At 43.9% G+C, this 18,356-nt stretch overlaps 1 pseudogene across 1 annotated transcript in view; it reads right to left on the reverse strand.

The window, feature by feature from the left end:
• Positions 1-782: 782 nt before the first annotated feature.
• LOC309558534 overlaps positions 783-18,356 on the reverse strand; it is a 52,760-nt pseudogene continuing 35,186 nt past the window's right edge. Inside the window, exons 6-10 of the transcript in view lie at positions 11,306-11,683; positions 7,382-7,690; positions 6,825-7,175; positions 4,370-4,681; positions 783-961 (exon numbers count right to left, since the gene is read on the reverse strand). The product of the transcript in view is annotated as an uncharacterized misc_RNA (transcript). The remainder of the gene's footprint in view (positions 962-4,369; positions 4,682-6,824; positions 7,176-7,381; positions 7,691-11,305; positions 11,684-18,356) is intronic.

Consider the following 18,356-nt stretch of genomic DNA (forward strand, 5'->3'; position numbering starts at 1 on the left):
TCAATTACTTCAAATGAAATGTTTTAAATCCGGTTCACATTAATACAGATAATTAGGTATAGTATGCTAAACTTATCACATCTGTGTAACAGTTAAAAAACTGAAAAAAGATTTCCTCTAAATGACTTGCATGCTTAGTCGGTTCCAGTTTTATTTTTTACTGTCATGTGGTGAACAGATCATGTATCCTGGGTCCATTACCTCCTTAGGACATTATGTGTAATGTACCCATTCTTGTTCAGTACAGTAAGGTACTCCAGGTATTCATAGATCACCCATAGAACAGACAATGAATCATAGCACAATGGTGTACAAGAGGTACAAAACATTTTGCTCCTGATCATCTCTCAACCTTACAATCTCCCGACCTAAGACAATAAATTCTGGTGAAGGGTTTTGCTGCATAATGAAAAAATTGTCATTAAAAAAAAATATGATGTGAAGTAGAACAGCTATGTGTCCCAGTCCCTGAAGTCCTGTACCTGGAGCACTCTGTAGAACGCATACCAAAGAACTTTCCATGACATGATACAAAACACTTTGAGTAATGAGGTGGAGGGTATAAAGGTTATGGTCTTCTTTATTTAGTACAAATATGAGGTTGGTTGTTCAGAGTATTTCGAAAATATTTCAATCTCAACATCCATGGCAATGAATGGACAGTTGGCAGCTGGCCACGAGAACTCCTCTTCTCCCAGTATATTCTTCAGTTTGCGCTCATCATTCATGAATGTAAAATTTTGATATTGATGAATGGAGCAGGACACAAGAAGAATGTGATTTCATTCAGCTTCTGTATCAGCTGCTGTGTCGTCTTGTTTGTCTTTTGAGTCATTAGGCATTGTAGTCTTTTCTTTAATGTCAGATGTTTTTGCAAATTTAAAGAAATTTAGGAATATTTTGCCCTGGGGAACTTTTTCAATTTGTATATTTTCTTTTCCTGATACTTTAGAAATATTTCCTGTATGAAAAATACAAATAAGTTATTTAATGGATAAATGATGAAATAACAAAAGAGTTACTAATATTGCTCACAAGGTGGTGTATTAAAAATTTCACGACTATAAAAAAAAGCTGAAATAATTGTCAATGAACTCAAAAATACTTTAAAAGTGATTGTAAAGTCTCGCTTTTTTTTTCCTCCTAAAATATCAACCATGTTATACTTCCCTCCTCTGTGCAGTTGGTTTTGCACAGAGCAGCCTGGTTCCTCCTCGGGTCCCTTGTTGCTGCTCCTGGCTCCTCCCTCCTATCGAGTGCCCCCACAGTAAGCAGCTTGCTATGGGGGCACCCAAGCCGAGCTGCAGCTCTGTGGCCATGAAGACATGGAGCTGCCGTTCGGCCCGGCCCCCTCTCTCTTTTGACTTGATTGACAGCCGCAGGAGCCAGTGTCTCAGCCAATCAGGAGGGGGGAGTCCCCGATGGCCGAGGGACTCGCGGACATAGCTGGACAGAGATGGGCTCAGGTAGGTATTAGGGGGGTTAGGGGGGCTAAAGGGGGACTGCTACACGCAGAAGTTTTTTTTTTTTTTTTATCTTAATGCATAGAATGCATTAAGATAGAATACCTTCTGACTTTACAACTCCTTTAGGAAAACAAAAGGCTGCTGACAGGTATGAGGAGCAGTTAAGAAAAATGGAAAAGTAGTGTTGGATTCCTAAGGCTATCTTATTGATATTGCTATCTTATCTTAGGGTATTGATGTCAATGTAGGTGACCTGGTTCCCAGGAATGCAGCTTTTACAGCCCAGAGGATCTCTGCGGCCCTTTTGGCTTGCAGTGTAATGTAACTAATGTAGCACCCTCCTAGTTAGGGGCTAGGATGAGTATAGAATAATTTTTGGTTTCTCTGCTTAGCAGAGAGACAGCTAGGTAAATTGAATTACTGTCTACTTAACAGAGATCGGCTAGTGTAGTCTGCTCAGTGTGCTGCCATACTGCTCATGCTGTATTGAAGTTTCACACTGTCCTAGCAACTATGAAAATTGCTGGATAGTGGTTGGAAACCAAGCAGATGGAAGCATGAATATTCATACAGCCCTGACCAATTTAAAGGGGAGGTGCCCCTAGGCATGCTGGGTGCCTGTATTTATATTCAGGGAGCACATAGGCTTTTGGTTCTTTCCTAGCAGAGGATTGCACAAGGCTGGGGGAGAAGCACTGTCTCCCCTGGCACTTGCGGCCATGTGGCCTTAAGTGGACGACCTGAGGGCCTGAAGTCTGTGTGCCAACCCTGGTTCTACCATAGCTGACAGAGGGAGAGTCTACAGTACATCTGGTCTGGTATCACGGAGAGGGAAGGCTGATGGTGGTGCTGCAGGAGCTTTGTGAGTACTGACGTCTAAAGGATTCTAGACGGTTACTTTGGGTGGGGGATCCATGGAACCCAGCTTACCTTAGAGAGGTTGAGAAATCCCTCTCTCAGCTCCCTAGGCCCCTCTTATGTGTAAGTCATCCTGTGTCTATTAGGGGCACAGGGTGACCAAGGAAATGATAGACAGCTACTTAACCACTTCAGCTCCGGAAGTTTTTTTTCCCTTAATGACCAGGCCATTTTTTGCGATTTGGCACTGCGCTCCTTTAAAAATTGCGTGGTTGTGCGACGCTGTACCCAAATAAAAATTTTTCCCACAAATAGAGCTTTCTGTTGGTAATATTTGATCACCTCTGCAGTTTTTAGATTTTGCGCTATAAACAAAAAAAGAGCGACAATTTTGAATAAAAAAAAAAAAAAAACTATATTTTTTACTTTCTAATATAAACATTCCCAATAAAAAATAAAAAAAATCTAATTTTTTTATCAGTTTAGGCCAATTTGTGTTCTGCTACATATTTTTTGGTAAAAACAATTCCAAAAAGCATATTTTAATTGGTTTGTGCAAAAGTTATATCGTTTATAAACAATGGGATAGATTTTTGGACTTTTTATTTATTTTTATTTTTTATTAGTAATGGCGGCGATCAGCGATTTTTTTAGCGGGACTGCAACATTGCGGCGGGTAAATCTGACACTAAGTGACACTTTTTGGGGACCAGTGACATTAATACAGTGATCAGTGCTAAATAATATGCACTGTTCCTGTTTAAATGACACTGGCAGGGAATGGGTTAATACTGGGGGTGATCAAGGGGTTAAATGTATGCCTAAATGTGCTTGCTAACTGTGGGGGGGGGGGGGGAGGCACACAGAGATCGGTGTTTCAGCTTAGCTGAGACACACAATCTCACTGTGCCTGTCTGACATAGGCAGGCGGCTCTCTTGTCAGTTTCCCTGAAGATCACGGGATCATGGAAGCCTTCTCCTCCCTCGGTCTAGCTCTCGCTGTGTCTAATCACAGTGGGAGTGCTGCTCTGGCGGCGCACACGCGCCGCTGAGACCGCGTGCACAAAATCACGTAGATCTACGTGATTATGCGCAGCTGAGCCGCCCTGCTACAGTAAATCTGTGTGAGACGGTCGGCAAGTGGTTAAAGTATAACAATACAGAGATTTAGGGGAAAAGTATGTGTTAAAAAAACAGACATTGTAACAGTCATTAGGCAGAACACCTGATGCAGTAGTGACAAATATAGTATTGCTATGCATCCTACCTCCCTTCCTAACACTCTACAGTGTCCAGGTATATTTAGTCCCACTTCAAAACATAAGGAGGAGCAATACATTCTTGTTTTAAATGCAACAACTTTCCTCTTCCTGTACTCATGTCTGTGGGTTCCAATCCTAACAGGTTCCCTTTAGGGAGACATAAGGGGTCTAGCAGACCCCAAATGTCTCCCCCTTGTAGCTAGTCAAGCACTGATTGTGCTTGATTAGCTGCTTTCCCAGCCACAGTATCTTGAGATTGACAGCTCTGAACCAGGAAATGACATGTCACCTCCAGGCTGACTACTTGCAGAGCAGATTGCTCCTGTTCAGCATACAGCCTCCTGCTGTCAATGTTATAGTAGTTTACCACAGTTCCAGTCTCTCAGGAGGAACAGGAAAGCCCATGAATCACAGCAGATACCAGCAATGGGAGAATATCATCTCCAGAACCCTATAGAAGTGATTGGACAGCCCTAAAGCCACCCCAATCACTTTTACCTGAAAGCCTATTGCCAGCTCTGACACCAATGTAATCAGTAGCTTGTTTTAACACCTTGAATACCAGGATGATAATAAACATACCTTGGTAGACAAGGAGTTTACGTGAGGATCAATTATTTCTTTTTTTTTTTTTTTTTTTTGTAAAATTAGACTTTTCTTCCCAGTGTTTTTTGTATAAAGAAGCCTTGGGGGAAAAAAAAAAATAGATTAAACAACTCTGTACACAACCACCACTTTGTGCAATGAGATGAAATACAGGAAATACCCTAAATAAAAAATTACCTTTTGAGTGTAAGAAGACAATCTCTTCTGGATTCTTCAGAGCTCCGTGTTCTACTCTGATTTTAAAATACATGTCCGTTAGGTTCACTATACCAAATAGCTCTACAGTCTCACATGCACTTGTGAGACTGAAACTACCATCGTTGCTCTCTGTTAGATTATTCCGGATGAATTTCTCCTCCATCTTTTTATATGGATCAGATTCCTTATCTGCTGTTCCCCAGGTCACCACAAGATCTTGTGTAGAAAAGCTATCGACCTCCAGAACAATATATTTACCATCGTGGAGAATCTTCCTTACAACTGGTGTTCCTGGAAAGTTGAATGTATCAGTATTATACCAGGGGAGACATTAAGCTGTATGTATTGCCAAAATGTATTTTTCCAGTGTTGAACAAAGAAGAAAAAAATAAAAATCTATGCAGGTTTATTTTTAGCTCTCTGTGTCCCATTGGGGAGATTTCCCTTCACTTCCTGTACAAAAGGCACAGCAAGAAGTTAGAGGTAATCTCTACAATAGAGGATTCACCTCTCAGACAGTTGTCACTAGAACTATTGTTCCTATTGGAAGAAGATTGAAATCAGTTGTTATTTTATTTCTGATAATAAGAAAGTGTAACCCAACAGGATTATGGTGAGGTGGACTATGAGCTGTATAGAGTACTAAAACATATCAAAATATACTCATGCAGTGCCCCCTCTTCACACACACCCATACACTGCAAGGGTTAAATGTTCATTTTGTCTAGCGGATGATGAATGGGGTAAATTACTTATTTATTCCTCACTATTCTCCTTGCTGCTAGACCAGTCAGAGGCATTTTATCATCATCATCATCACATACAATCCATTCTACATGACACAGAAGGCCCCTCCACATCTCAAGAGCTTCAACATGAAAAGATCACAGGCTGTATGTAGGTACTTACACCTTACAAATCATCCCCTAGGGAGCAGCGGGTCATGCATGAGTATACATTTCCCTCAACCTGGAGTTCAGTTTTAAAAGAGAAGTTGAGATTTCTTATTTATTTATTTTTAATTATACTTACCTAGGTGGATGCAGCATCAGTCCAATGCTGCATCTGTCCCCCGCCTGGCAACCAAGTGATTAAACAGCACTGATCGCTTGGTTCTCAGAGCTCTGTGAGCAAAGAGCTATTGACTGTCATGCACAAGTTCTTTGCTCTGCTCCCCGCACTCACTGGAGCACTGGGCTCTGGAGGGGGTGGGAGAAGTCGGGTCAGCAGCTCACTGAGAGGTTGAGCCGGGTGCTGGTCCAGGCATCTGGATGGATCCTGACCATATGGTCACAATCTTTCCCTAGCCTGGACCGGCTCTTTGACATCAGCAAACACTCCTGTGATCCATAGAAGTACAGCCAAATGAGCTTTGGCTGTACTTTTCCTTTAAAAGCTGTGAAAAGTCATCCATTCTAGCACCAATCCAGTAAGACACACAATAGGGTTCCACATGTCTCATCTCCATCATACTGTAAATTAAAAAAATAAGGGGTTTCCTCATATCATAACACTGCACAAACTGATACAACACAATATTATAGAGCCATTTATTTCACACTGTATACAAAGCCTTTGTGGTTACACTTTCCAGTTGCCCTACTACATAAAACCAATGGTTTCCATGAACTGCAATGATGATGGCCAACAAGCCTGAAACAGAAGGCTATATCTTTATTGGAAACCAGAAGTTCTGGAAGTAAAGTAAGCCACTGGGGCAGAAGGAAATAATTTTCATGGCTTCTGCCACAATACTATAGTGAGGAATAAACCCCCTTAGAGGTTTGTGATGAAAGTGAAACATTTGGATACTTTATGTTTTAAGAAGGCGTTGATGTGCTTCCTATTGAATTGATTTTTAAAGAACCTTGTGTTTAAGACTGGGTTCAGATATATGCGATGTCAGACATCACATGTGATTCGCACCACATTGCGTCAGAAATCTTTTAATTTTTTCCCCCGCACTGGAATTTGATCACATGGATGTTCACACCCATGTGATCGGATTCCTGTCCAAATTCACAGTTCACACTGCAATCTGTGAACCAATCTGGGGGTGTCATTAACTTTGTATTGACACCTGCAGCGGTTCACAGAGGGCAGTGTGAACTGCCTGTGGTGGAGATGTGATGTGGGAACCTGCACTAGAATCGCGCTGGTTCCCACATTGCATATGTCTGAACCTAGGGTCAAGGAGGTGCTATAAAAAAATACCCAACAAATGCAATGCTGGGGTACTTACCTTTTTACGGTGAGCTCTCCTGTCTTCCTCTTCTTCAAATGGGTGTCTCCAGACTGGGGTGTGTTTGTGGTCAATTATTCATTTATTAGGTGTACCCTTTCTCACCTTTTACCTTGTGTTTAAAAGGAGGCTCTATAAAATATATATAAAAAAATTTGCAAGACCCAACAAATGCAATGTTAGGATTCTTACCTTTCACTGTGAGCTCGCCTGTCCTCTTCTCCAGATGGGTCTCCAGACTGGGGTGTACCACCCGACAGATAAATTCTGCCCCTTGCTCGGTTTTGGCTGATACAGATATGAGGAGACTGGCAGTACATGTGTAAGTCTTATCGGGCTCCTGTGTGATCTCCATTATTGGAATCTTATATTTATCACTGGAAGACACTTCATATAACTCCGTCTTTCCTGCTTCTCTGCGTAACCACTTCACCTCCAGATTGTCAGGGAAATACCCCCGGATCACACACTGCATCCTGGCCTCTGTGCCATGTACTAAAGGTGGGACTATTATCTCTCCCATCACTGGATGCCAGGAAAGGTCTGCAAAAAATGCATCATCGTTGTGTGTTAAATTTCACTTGTTTTAAATGTTATCCTCCTATACAAGGTTACAAAGTAGAGGATGCCAGGGAAGGTCTGTAAATAAAAATGCAATATCTAAGGTTTTCATATTTCAGAATGTGTGTTATAAATTATCAACCTATACAAGGTTACAAAGTAGAATCAAATGATTTCAATGATATTACCCTTTGGAGACACTTCCCGGCTGTCAGGCTGGTCCAGAGACATATGTGTCCATATCACTCGTACTCTGAACCCCGGATCCTGGAAGAGATGTTTGGGAACAAGACATTCACTTTTGCAGTTAAATGTATTTTCTGAATAATTTTTCACTGTTTCTGTTTTAACATTGTCCAGTTCTTGGAAATTCCCAATTCCACAGCTCCATTTTATCTGGATATCTTCAGGAAAGAACTTCTCCAGAGCCACAGAACATAGAACATCTCCGGAGTTATCCAGGGAAAACATCATCGGGGCTGAGAGATGAGGTCTCACTGGTGGAAAATTAGAGCACAATTAGCTGAAATATACCAATGTAATGGGGGGGGGGGTTAACACAAAAAAGTTAATAATTTATATTTATCTGATCTAGTAAATGCATTTATTGTAACTTAAAAGTGAACTCTAGACACATAGATATAGTAAAGAGGTGGGTAGAAAAATGACCACAGTTCCTTATCAACACCCACACTATCTAAATTCAAAAAAAGAATGGCTTGACTAAAATTCCCGAAAGTGCCTGAACAAGGACCTTAAAGCGGCGCTCCTCCCAAAAGGTTTCCCTTAGTCAAGATGGCAGTGACACCACCCAATAGCTGATTGAAAAATCTGCTCAGGTAAGGACACCACTGGATTCCTGGACAGATAAGTGCCCTAACATTAAAAGTCAGCAGCTACAGTTGTAGCTGCTGAATTACATTTTTTTCTGATGGAGACTGCAGCTTCTTTTTAATGGAAGAATCACCAGGGACTATTTTTTAATGAAAACTGCAGATTTAAAAAGATTGAAAATGACTTCTGAAATTGACATTAACATTTTAACATACATAGTTACATAGCAGTTGAGATTGAATAAAGACAATAGGCCATCCAGTTCAACCGGTGTAGGTGTGCGTGGACATATTCATTTCCCATACCCCTGAATGTTTTGATCTTGGAGATATATGTCCAAGAGTCTTTTAAAAGTAGCCATACTCCCCACAGTTACTACCATTTGTGGAAGCGAGTTCCACAATCTTATTGCCCTTACTGTAAAAAAAAACCCTTTGCGTAGCGTGAGGTTTAATTACTTCTCCTCTAATCGCATTGAATGGCCTTGTGTTCTCTTGCATTCCTTGCGACTGAATCGTTTTTTTTCTATGCTGAGATCACCGATGAGGTATTTATAAATCGCTATCATGTCCTCTCTCAGGCATCTCTTCTCTAGGTAGAATAAATCGAGCACTTGTAAACGCTCCTCATAATTTAGGTGCTCCAATCCCCTAATTAGCTTAGTTGCCCTTCTTTAGACTCTTTCCTGTTTCAGCACATCCTTTGAGGATTGGTGACCAGAACTGGACAGAATAGACCAGATGTGGCCGGACCAGAGTTTTATAAAGTGGTAGAATTATAGTTTTATCTCTGGAACAGTAGCGGAACTATCAGGGTCGCAGCGGTCGCGGTTGCGACCGGGCCCTGGAGTTCCGCTACCTGAGGGGGGCCCGCCAGCCCCTGTTTTCTTACAGCGGCCACGGCGTGAGGGAGCCCGTCCGTCCGCCTGATGACTGTTCGCTACTCGCTAGTGGTGGCTGAGCTGAGTGAGAGACTAGTCTGGGCTGGATGCCGCCTTCCCCGATCGTTGTGCGGGGGGTGGGGGCGGAGAGGTACATCGGTATGTGTGCAGTGTAAAGCAATCTACGAGTACCTGCAATCCTGCATTGACATTCTGCTGCTGTGCTGCCTGCACCGCCCTCAGCCCTGCCGATCCTCCAATCCGAGAGATGGCTGATGCAGTGAGGCAGCAGGGGTGGACAGTCACTGAAAGTCAGCTGACCAGCTGACACCAATGGAGTGCAGGGGGAGGAGGAGTTCTCCCCTCTGCGAGACGAGTGAACCACATGCTGTGTCTGTCTGCCTGGCTGGAGACTGGAGTTGCTGAGCCTGAGTGAGGGGGGAATCGCCTCTGCCCCCACCAATAAATGACAGTACTGAACATTCACTATAAAAAGGTACCTAAAAACAAAAGATGACCTTTATTTAAAAGTTTAGTTTTTTATTTAGGAGTTTTGTACTCGTCAACCTTTCTAGACATATGTGGAGGAATAATTGGTCAGTGTGGATTTTCCTAACCAAAGTCTACAATTTACCTTCACGATAAGCTATGCCAGGAGTGTTTAGTAGTACTTCCGGTTTCTTCCCTGCAAGCTTGTCATGATTGTATGATCCAAATGTATATTCAAGTATAATGGGGAGTGTGGGCATTGTAATGGCTAGTGTATATTCTTTTTATAGTCTGGCTTTATTTAGAGCCAGTTCACACCATAGAAACGCAGTCCGGATTTGTTCCAGTTGCTTTTCTGCTTGTGCATTTTTTACATGTTTTTGATGCGTACCATTGCGCTTTTGATGCAGTCAAGTGCATTTCCCCCTCCTTTTTCTTAACCTTAAGTAATGTGCGTTTCAGTGCCTTTTTGGTGCATTTTAAAGCATTCCAGTACAATCCAGTGCAAGAACAATGCATGTTTTATTTTATTTTTTCAGTAACTGCAACCACTGGTGTAAACTATGCCATTGGAAACCATACCGCCCCTGATCCCACACCCCTCACCCCCATTACCGCCACTGATCCCACACCCCTCACCCCCATTACCGCCACTGAGCCCACACCCCTCACCCCCATTACCGCCCCTGATCCCACACCCCTATTACCGCCACTGATCCCACACCCCTCACCCCCATTACCGCCACTGATCCCACACCCCTCACCCCCATTACCGCCCCTGATCCCACAACCCTATTACCGCCACTGATCCCACACCCCTCACCCCCATTACCGCCACTGATCCCACACCCCTCACCCCCATTACCGCCACTGATCCCACACCCCTCACCCCCATTAGCGCCACTGATCCCACACCCCTCACCCCCATTAGCGCCACTGATCCCACACCCCTCACCCCCATTAGCGCCACTGATCCCACACCCCTCACCCCCATTACCGCCCCTGATCCCACACCCCTCACCACCATTACCGCCCCTGATCCCACACCCCTCACCACCATTACCGCCCCTGATCCCACACCCCTCACCACCATTACCGCCACTGATCCCACACCCCTAACCACCATTACCGCCCCTGATCCCACACCCCTCACCACCATTACCGCCACTGATCCCACACCCCTCACCACCATTACCGCCACTGATCCCACACCCCTCACCACCATTACCGCCACTGATCCAACACCCCTCACCACCATTACCGCCCCTGATCCCACACCCCTCACCACCATTACCACCACTGATCCCTTGCCTCTCCCCACCATTGCCGCCACTGATCCCAGTCCCCTCCCCACCATCACCGCTCCTGATCCCACTTCCCTCCCCACCACTGATTCCACCCCACCACGATTGGGGGGCCTTCACGATTTCTTGCACCGGGGCCCTGAGAAATCTAGTTACGCCTCTGCTCTGGAATATATCCCCTTCCTTACGCATGCCAATATTTTGCTGGTTTTGGCAGCTGCAGCTTGACATTGCATGCTATTGCTTAGTCTATATTCTACTAAGACTCCCAGATCTTTCTCCATTCTTGATATCCCCTGAGGTTTCCCCCCTAACGCGTATTTTGCGTTTATGTTTTTAGTCCCTAAGTGCAATACCTTACATTTATTTGATTTGTAACATTTATGAAATACATCTATTCAAACTTCTATTCAAACAAATTTTACTTTACTTTGGTTTTTACTAGTGATTTACAGAGCCTTAGGTTATCACTTTCGGTACAATTACTAAGAACAATTCACTTATTTAACGGTCATAAATAACTAATAATTCATGTAATAATATAAATATTATGTAAAACTAATAATACAGAATATGTATAATAATATAATGAATGGGTTTCTTACAAACATTAAAGCTCCACTTCTTGTGTTCCTCTTTGGTCTTACTACCAGAGAGAAAGATGCAGGTGACCTTCATATTGTGGTGTTTGGCTACACTCGGTGTGAAGGTCAGTGATGTGATTGCGCTGTATAATCCGTCTGCATCTGATTGGTCAGTTCTCATAGTGTAATCACCAATCAGCAACTTGCCGTGTTCTTCATCAATCCATGTCTGATGATCTTTTACCGTCACCTTCTTTCTATCGTCCTCTACCACAGTCCAGGTGACCTGGACTTTACCTGGGCAGTTGGTAGCCGTACAATACATGGTCACCTTCCCATCTCTATTCCCATCCCAACTGCCCAGGATGTGTATGGGGCTTAGCTGAAACCAATGGAAATCTAAAGAACAAGATGAACACTGAATCACTGTTAACCTGCTGAAATTTTCCTATAACTGAGTAATTAGACAGACATATCCTGCGCAATATAGCTTTTGCAGAATTTGATACATTTGTGGTTTGCATGAAGGTTGACTCAAAATCATTGTCATTGTTCATTTTAAAACACTGGACATGGACAAAACTTAGTGAGGTGTATCAATGCATGCCTCATCCCTTTCCACTAAGTCCATTTTCTTTTAAAGCAGCTTCTTAACTGAAGCAATACACTGGACCATCACAAAACATCTATAGGCCAAACATATGAACTGCATATACAGCATTCACTGCAACTCAAAAAAAAAAAAAAAAAAAACTACAGGGAGGGGGAAAAGGTTAGAACCACTGCTGTCTACTTGTTGTGGAGATTTTTCCTAACTTTCTGAACTTGAGACACCAGTATCCAATGGGCACCATTCTAATACTTCTAGGATCCTTGCACATGTGCGGCTGAACCCATGTAACTTAAATGTGGGCCTCCATTTGAATCTGTAAGAAAAACAGAGTTAGGTACCTGGTAACTCCTTTTCTAGGAAATCTTCCAGGGCAGCATCTGAGAGATACGTCTCCTCCCATCAAAAACAGGAAACACATTATCCACCATTTTAAAAGGCTGTCACATATGTCAGTGCCTCAGTAAACAACAGGCAAATATACACTATCCTTCCATAAAGCTTCTGCCTAAAAAAATAGGGATGGGTATGAGTGCTGCCCTGGAAGAATTCCTAGAAAAGGCGTTACAAGGTACCTAACTCTGTTTTTCTCAAGTTGTCTTCCAGGGCAGCATCTGAGAGGATTTAGTAATACTACTTGGGGGGTCTACAGACTGAAAGACCTTTCCACTGAAAGATTGGTCTTGGCTGGACAGGAAATCTATCCTGTAATAGTTTTGTCAGGGTACTGAAACTCAACCAGGTTGCAATCTGGCAGATCTGGTCTGGCGTAGCTCCTGTTTCTCCACATATGAAGATGGTCAGGCCCTGGTAGAATGGGCTATGATCCCCTTGGGTGATGCCTGGTTGAGATTGGTAGATGTAATAAATGCTAGTCTGATCTAACTACCAGCTCTGAGGAGCTATTGAGATGAACCCCTTCCTCTGTCCATACTGAAGTCAAAGATTTGGGAAATGATTAGTGTTGAGCGAACACGGACTGTATTATTCGTGTTCGTACCGAATAATTGGATTTTTGTTACCCGAACACGGACACTTTACTGTATGTTCGGGTAAAAAATCCGTGTTCGGTCGTTTTATTTCCGGGTTTTGCATGTTTTGGCGCTCTTTTCATGGCGGGCTTTCAACAGCCAATCAACAATCGTTTAACTGGTGTGCCTTAAGCTATCCCAGCCATGCCTGCAAATGTATGAGTAGCTGTGATTGGCTGTCTGAAGCATGTGACCAAGACTTTATAAGTTCGAGGCAGCCGCAGTGGCGTCATTCTGTTGCTTAGCTCAGGGACAGAGCACACATACGTGCTGGCTGCTGATTAGGGAAAGACAGGCAGGAAAAACTAATTGGTGTCCGGATAGAATTTAGGGTCAGGTCGGAGTGTTTAGGCAGGGCGAGTTGTAGGCATTTTAGGGATAGAGTCTGCTGAATTATAGGGTCAGTGTGTTCTACAAACTACAATCGATATTGCTGTGTGGGGTGGGGTCTGCACTTAATCCTGATCTACGATCTCTTCTCAATCCTGTTAGGGAGAGGCTGCTGCTGAATTATAGGGTCAGAGTGTTCTACAAACTACAATCGATATTGCTGTGTGGGGTGGGGTCTGCACTTAGTCCCGATCTACGATCTCTTCTCAATCCTGTTAGGGAGAGGCTGCTGCTGAATTATAGGGTCAGAGTGTTCTACAAACTACAATCGATATTGCTGTGTGGGGTGGGGTCTGCACTTAGTCCCGATCTACGATCTCTTCTCAATCCTGTTAGGGAGAGGCAGCTGCTGAATTTTAGAGAAAGTGTGTTCTACAAACTACAATCGATATTGCTGTGTGGTGTGGGATAGGAGATAGGCAGGTGTCAGTGATCCACATCCATTTTTCTGTGTGTGGGCTGCAGTGAACACAATCTTTTTGGGGTGCAGTGAACACAATCCTTTTGGGGTGCAGTGAACAAAATCTTTGTGGGGTACAGTGAACACAATCTTTGTGGGGTGCAGTGAAGACAATCCTTGTGGGGTGCAGTGAAGACAATCCTTGTGGGGTACAGTGAACACAATCTTTGTGGGGTGCAGTGAAGACAATCCTTGTGGGGTACAGTGAACACAATCTTTGTGGGGTGCAGTGAAGACAATCCTTTTGGGGTGCAGTGAACACAATCTTTGTGGGGTACAGTGAACACAATCTTTGTGGGGTACAGTGAACACAATCTTTGTGGGGTGCAGTGAAGACAATCCTTTTGGGGTGCAGTGAACACAATCTTTGTGGGGTACAGTGAACACAATCTTTGTGGGGTGCAGTGAACACAATCTTTGTGGGGTGCAGTGAAGACAATCCTTTTGGGGTGCAGTGAACACAATCTTTGTGGGGTACAGTGAACAGAATATTTGTGGGGTACAGTGAACACAATCTTTGTGGGGTGCAGTGAACACAATCTTTGTGGGGTGCAGTGAAGACAATCCTTTTGGGGTGCAGTGAACACAATCTTTGTGGGGTACAGTGAACACAATCTTTGTGGGGTGCAGTGAAGACAATCCTTGTGGGGTGCAGTGAAGACAATCCTTGTGGGGTACAGTGAACACAATCTTTGTGGGGTGCAGTGAACAAAATCTTTGGGGGGTACAGTGAACACAATCTTTGTGGGGTGCAGTGAAGACAATCCTTGTGGGGTGCAGTGAAGACAATCCTTGTGGGGTACAGTGAACACAATCTTTGTGGGGTGCAGTGAAGACAATCCTTTTGGGGTGCAGTGAACACAATCTTTGTGGGGTACAGTGAACACAATCTTTGTGGGGTGCAGTGAAGACAATCCTTGTGGGGTGCAGTGAAGACAATCCTTGTGGGGTGCAGTGATCAAAATCTTTGTGGGGTACAGTGAACACAATCTTTGTGGGGTACAGTGAACACAATCTTTGTGGGGTGCAGTGAACAAAATCTTTGTGGGGTACAGTGAACACAATCTTTGTGGGGTGCAGTGAACACAATCTTTGTGGGGTGCAGTGAAGACAATCCTTTTGTGGTGCAGTGAACACAATCTTTGTGGGGTACAGTGAACACAATCTTTGTGGGGTGCAGTGAAGACAATCCTTGTGGGGTGCAGTGAAGACAATCCTTGTGGGGTACAGTGAGCACAATCTTTGTGGGGTGCAGTGAAGACAATCCTTTTGGGGTGCAGTGAACACAATCTTTGTGGGGTACAGTGAACACAATCTTTGTGGGGTGCAGTGAAGACAATCCTTGTGGGGTGCAGTGAAGACAATCCTTGTGGGGTGCAGTGAACAAAATCTTTGGGGGGTACAGTGAGCACAATCTTTGTGGGGTACAGTGAACACAATCTTTGTGGGGTGCAGTGAAGACAATCCTTTTGGGGTGCAGTGAACACAATCTTTGTGGGGTACAGTGAACACAATCTTTGTGGGGTGCAGTGAAGACAATCCTTGTGGGGTGCAGTGAAGACAATCCTTGTGGGGTGCAGTGAACAAAATCTTTGTGGGGTACAGTGAACACAATCTTTGTGGGGTGCAGTGAACAAAATCTTTGGGGGGTACAGTGAACACAATCTTTGTGGATTACAGTGAACACAATCTTTTTGGGGTGCAGTGAAGACAATCCTTTTGGGGTGCAGTGAACACAATCTTTGTGGGGGTACAGTGAACACAATCTCATACTTCTGAAGATTTGAGGGTGCTGCCTGTTTCATCCTCCTCCTCCTCATCCATCCTTTTAGGGGTACAAACAATAGTAATTGGGGCCTAGTGTGCTTCTGTACGTGTGAAAAACATACACTTTTTTTTTATCATATTTCCTATTCCGCTATTCAATAAAAACCTTTGGGAATCAATTAAATTGCGGGATAGTCTGTGTCGGTACCTGTGAGATCCACCTTTCCAAGTTTTTGGGGTTCATCTCATACTTCTGAAGCTTTGAGGGTGCTGCCTGTTCCATACTCCTCCTCCTCCATCCTTTTAGGTGTACAAACAATAGTAATTGGGGCCTAGTGTGCTTCTGTACGTGTGAGATACATACACTTTTTTTGATCATATTTCCTATTCCGCTATTCAATAAAAACCTTTGGGAATCAATTAAATTGCGGGATAGTCTGTGTCGGTACGTGTGAGATCCACCTTTCCAAGTTTTTGGGGTTCATCTCATACTTCTGAAGCTTTGAGGGTGATGCCTGTTCCATACTCCTCCTCCTCCTCCTCCATCCTTTTAGGTGTACAAACAATAGTAATTGGGGCCTAGTGTGCTTCTGTACGTGTGAGATACATACACTTTTTTTGATCATATTTCCTATTCCGCTATTCAATAAAAACCTTTGGGGATCAATTAAATTGCGGAATAGTCTGTGTCGGTACGTGTGAGATCCACCTTTCCAAGTTTTTGGGGTTCATCTCATACTTCTGAAGCTTTGAGGGTGCTGCCTGTTCCATACTCCTCCTCCTCCTCCTCCTCCTCCATCCTTTTAGGTGTACAAACAATAGTAATTGGGGCCTAGTGTGCTTCTGTACGTGTGAGATACATACACTTTTTTTGATCATATTTCCTATTCCGCTATTCAATAAAAACCTTTGGGAATCAATTAAATTGCGGGATAGTCTGTGTCGGTACGTGTGAGATCCACCTTTCCAAGTTTTTGGGGTTCATCTCATACTTCTGAAGCTTTGAGGGTGCTGCCTGTTCCATACTCCTCCTCCTCCTCCTCCATCCTTTTAGGTGTACAAACAATAGTAATTGGGGCCTAGTGTGCTTCTGTACGTGTGAGATACATACACTTTTTTTGATCATATTTCCTATTCTGCTATTCAATAAAAACCTTTGGGGATCAATTAAATTGCGGAATAGTCTGTGTCGGTACGTGTGAGATCCACCTTTCCAAGTTTTTGGGGTTCATCTCATACTTCTGAAGCTTTGAGGGTGCTGCCTGTTCCATACTCCTCCTCCTCCTCCTCCATCCTTTTAGGTGTACAAACAATAGTAATTGGGGCCTAGTGTGCTTCTGTACGTGTGAGATACATACACTTTTTTTGATCATATTTCCTATTCCGCTATTCAATAAAATCCTTTGGGGATCAATTAAATTGCGGAATAGTCTGTGTCGGTACGTGTGAGATCCACCTTTCCAAGTTTTTGGGGTTCATCTCATACTTCTGAAGCTTTGAGGGTGCTGCCTGTTCCATACTCCTCCTCCTCCTCCTCCATCCTTTTAGGTGTACAAACAATAGTAATTGGGGCCTAGTGTGCTTCTGTACGTGTGAGATACATACACTTTTTTTGATCATATTTCCTATTCCGCTATTCAATAAAAACCTTTGGGGATCAATTAAATTTCGGAATAGTCTGTGTCGGTACGTGTGAGATCCACCTTTCCAAGTTTTTGAGGTTCATCTCATACTTCTGAAGATTTGAGGGTGCTGCCTGTTCCATACTCCTCTTCCTCATCCTCCCTTTAGGGTAGGAAAAAATTTAATCGGGCCTAGTCTGTGTTTGTACGTGTGAGATACACAGTTTTTTATCCTATTCCGCTATTCAATACACACCCTTTTGGTGTAAAAAACATTAAATTGCGGCATAGTTTGCATATTTGACTTTGAGATACACCCGTGCGATACTGTTGTTCTTTTGTTCTGCTATTCAATAAAGACCTTTCTAGGGCAAGATCTTAAATTTCAGAAATATGAGGAGAGCGTCAAATAGGGGCCGTGGCCGGGGTCGTGGTGCTGCTGCTAGAGCTCCTGTTGCAAGGAGAGGACGTGGTCGATCTGTGCCAGCTACACGCACAAGTGAAACACCTTCCTCAAGTGTGAGTAGGCGACAGAACCTGCAGCAGTATTTGGTAGGGCATCATACGCCTCTAGAAGTGATGAGGCCAGAACACAGAGAGGCGATAGTAGATTGGTTTGCTGCTGACAGTGCCTCCAGTTCCTTCACATTGTCTCCCACCCAGTCTACTGCAGAAAGGTCAGAGTTGGCACCTGCAGCCAATGTCCAACCGTCTTTCACCTCACCCCCTTGCAAATCAGGCAAGCAGTCTGAGCCCCAAGCCATACAGCAGTCTCTTATTCTTTTTGAGGACTCTGTCAGCAGGGTTTCCCAGGGCCATCCACCTAGCCCTGCCCCAGAAGTGGAAGAGATTGAGTGCAGCGATGCCCAACCACTTATTTCTCAAGATGAGTACATGGAAGGACCATCACAGCATGTCTCCGATGATGACGAAACGCAGGTGCCAACTGCTGCGGCGTTCAGCATTGTGGAGACCGACAGGGAGGGCAGGGGTGAAGACTGGGTGGAAGATGATGTGGAGGACGATGAGGTCCTCGACCCCACATGGAATGAAGGTCATGCAGGTGACCTGAGTATTTTGGAGGAAGAGGCGGTGGTCGTACAGAGCCACCAGCACAGCAGAAGAGGGAGCAGTGTGCAGAAGCGGAGCGGCCGTGCCCTAGACACTACGCCTGCTACTGCCCAACGCAGCA

This window comes from Pelophylax lessonae (assembly GCF_965119305.1).
Source record: "Pelophylax lessonae genome assembly, chromosome: 6".
NCBI classification, from domain to species: domain Eukaryota; kingdom Metazoa; phylum Chordata; class Amphibia; order Anura; family Ranidae; genus Pelophylax; species Pelophylax lessonae.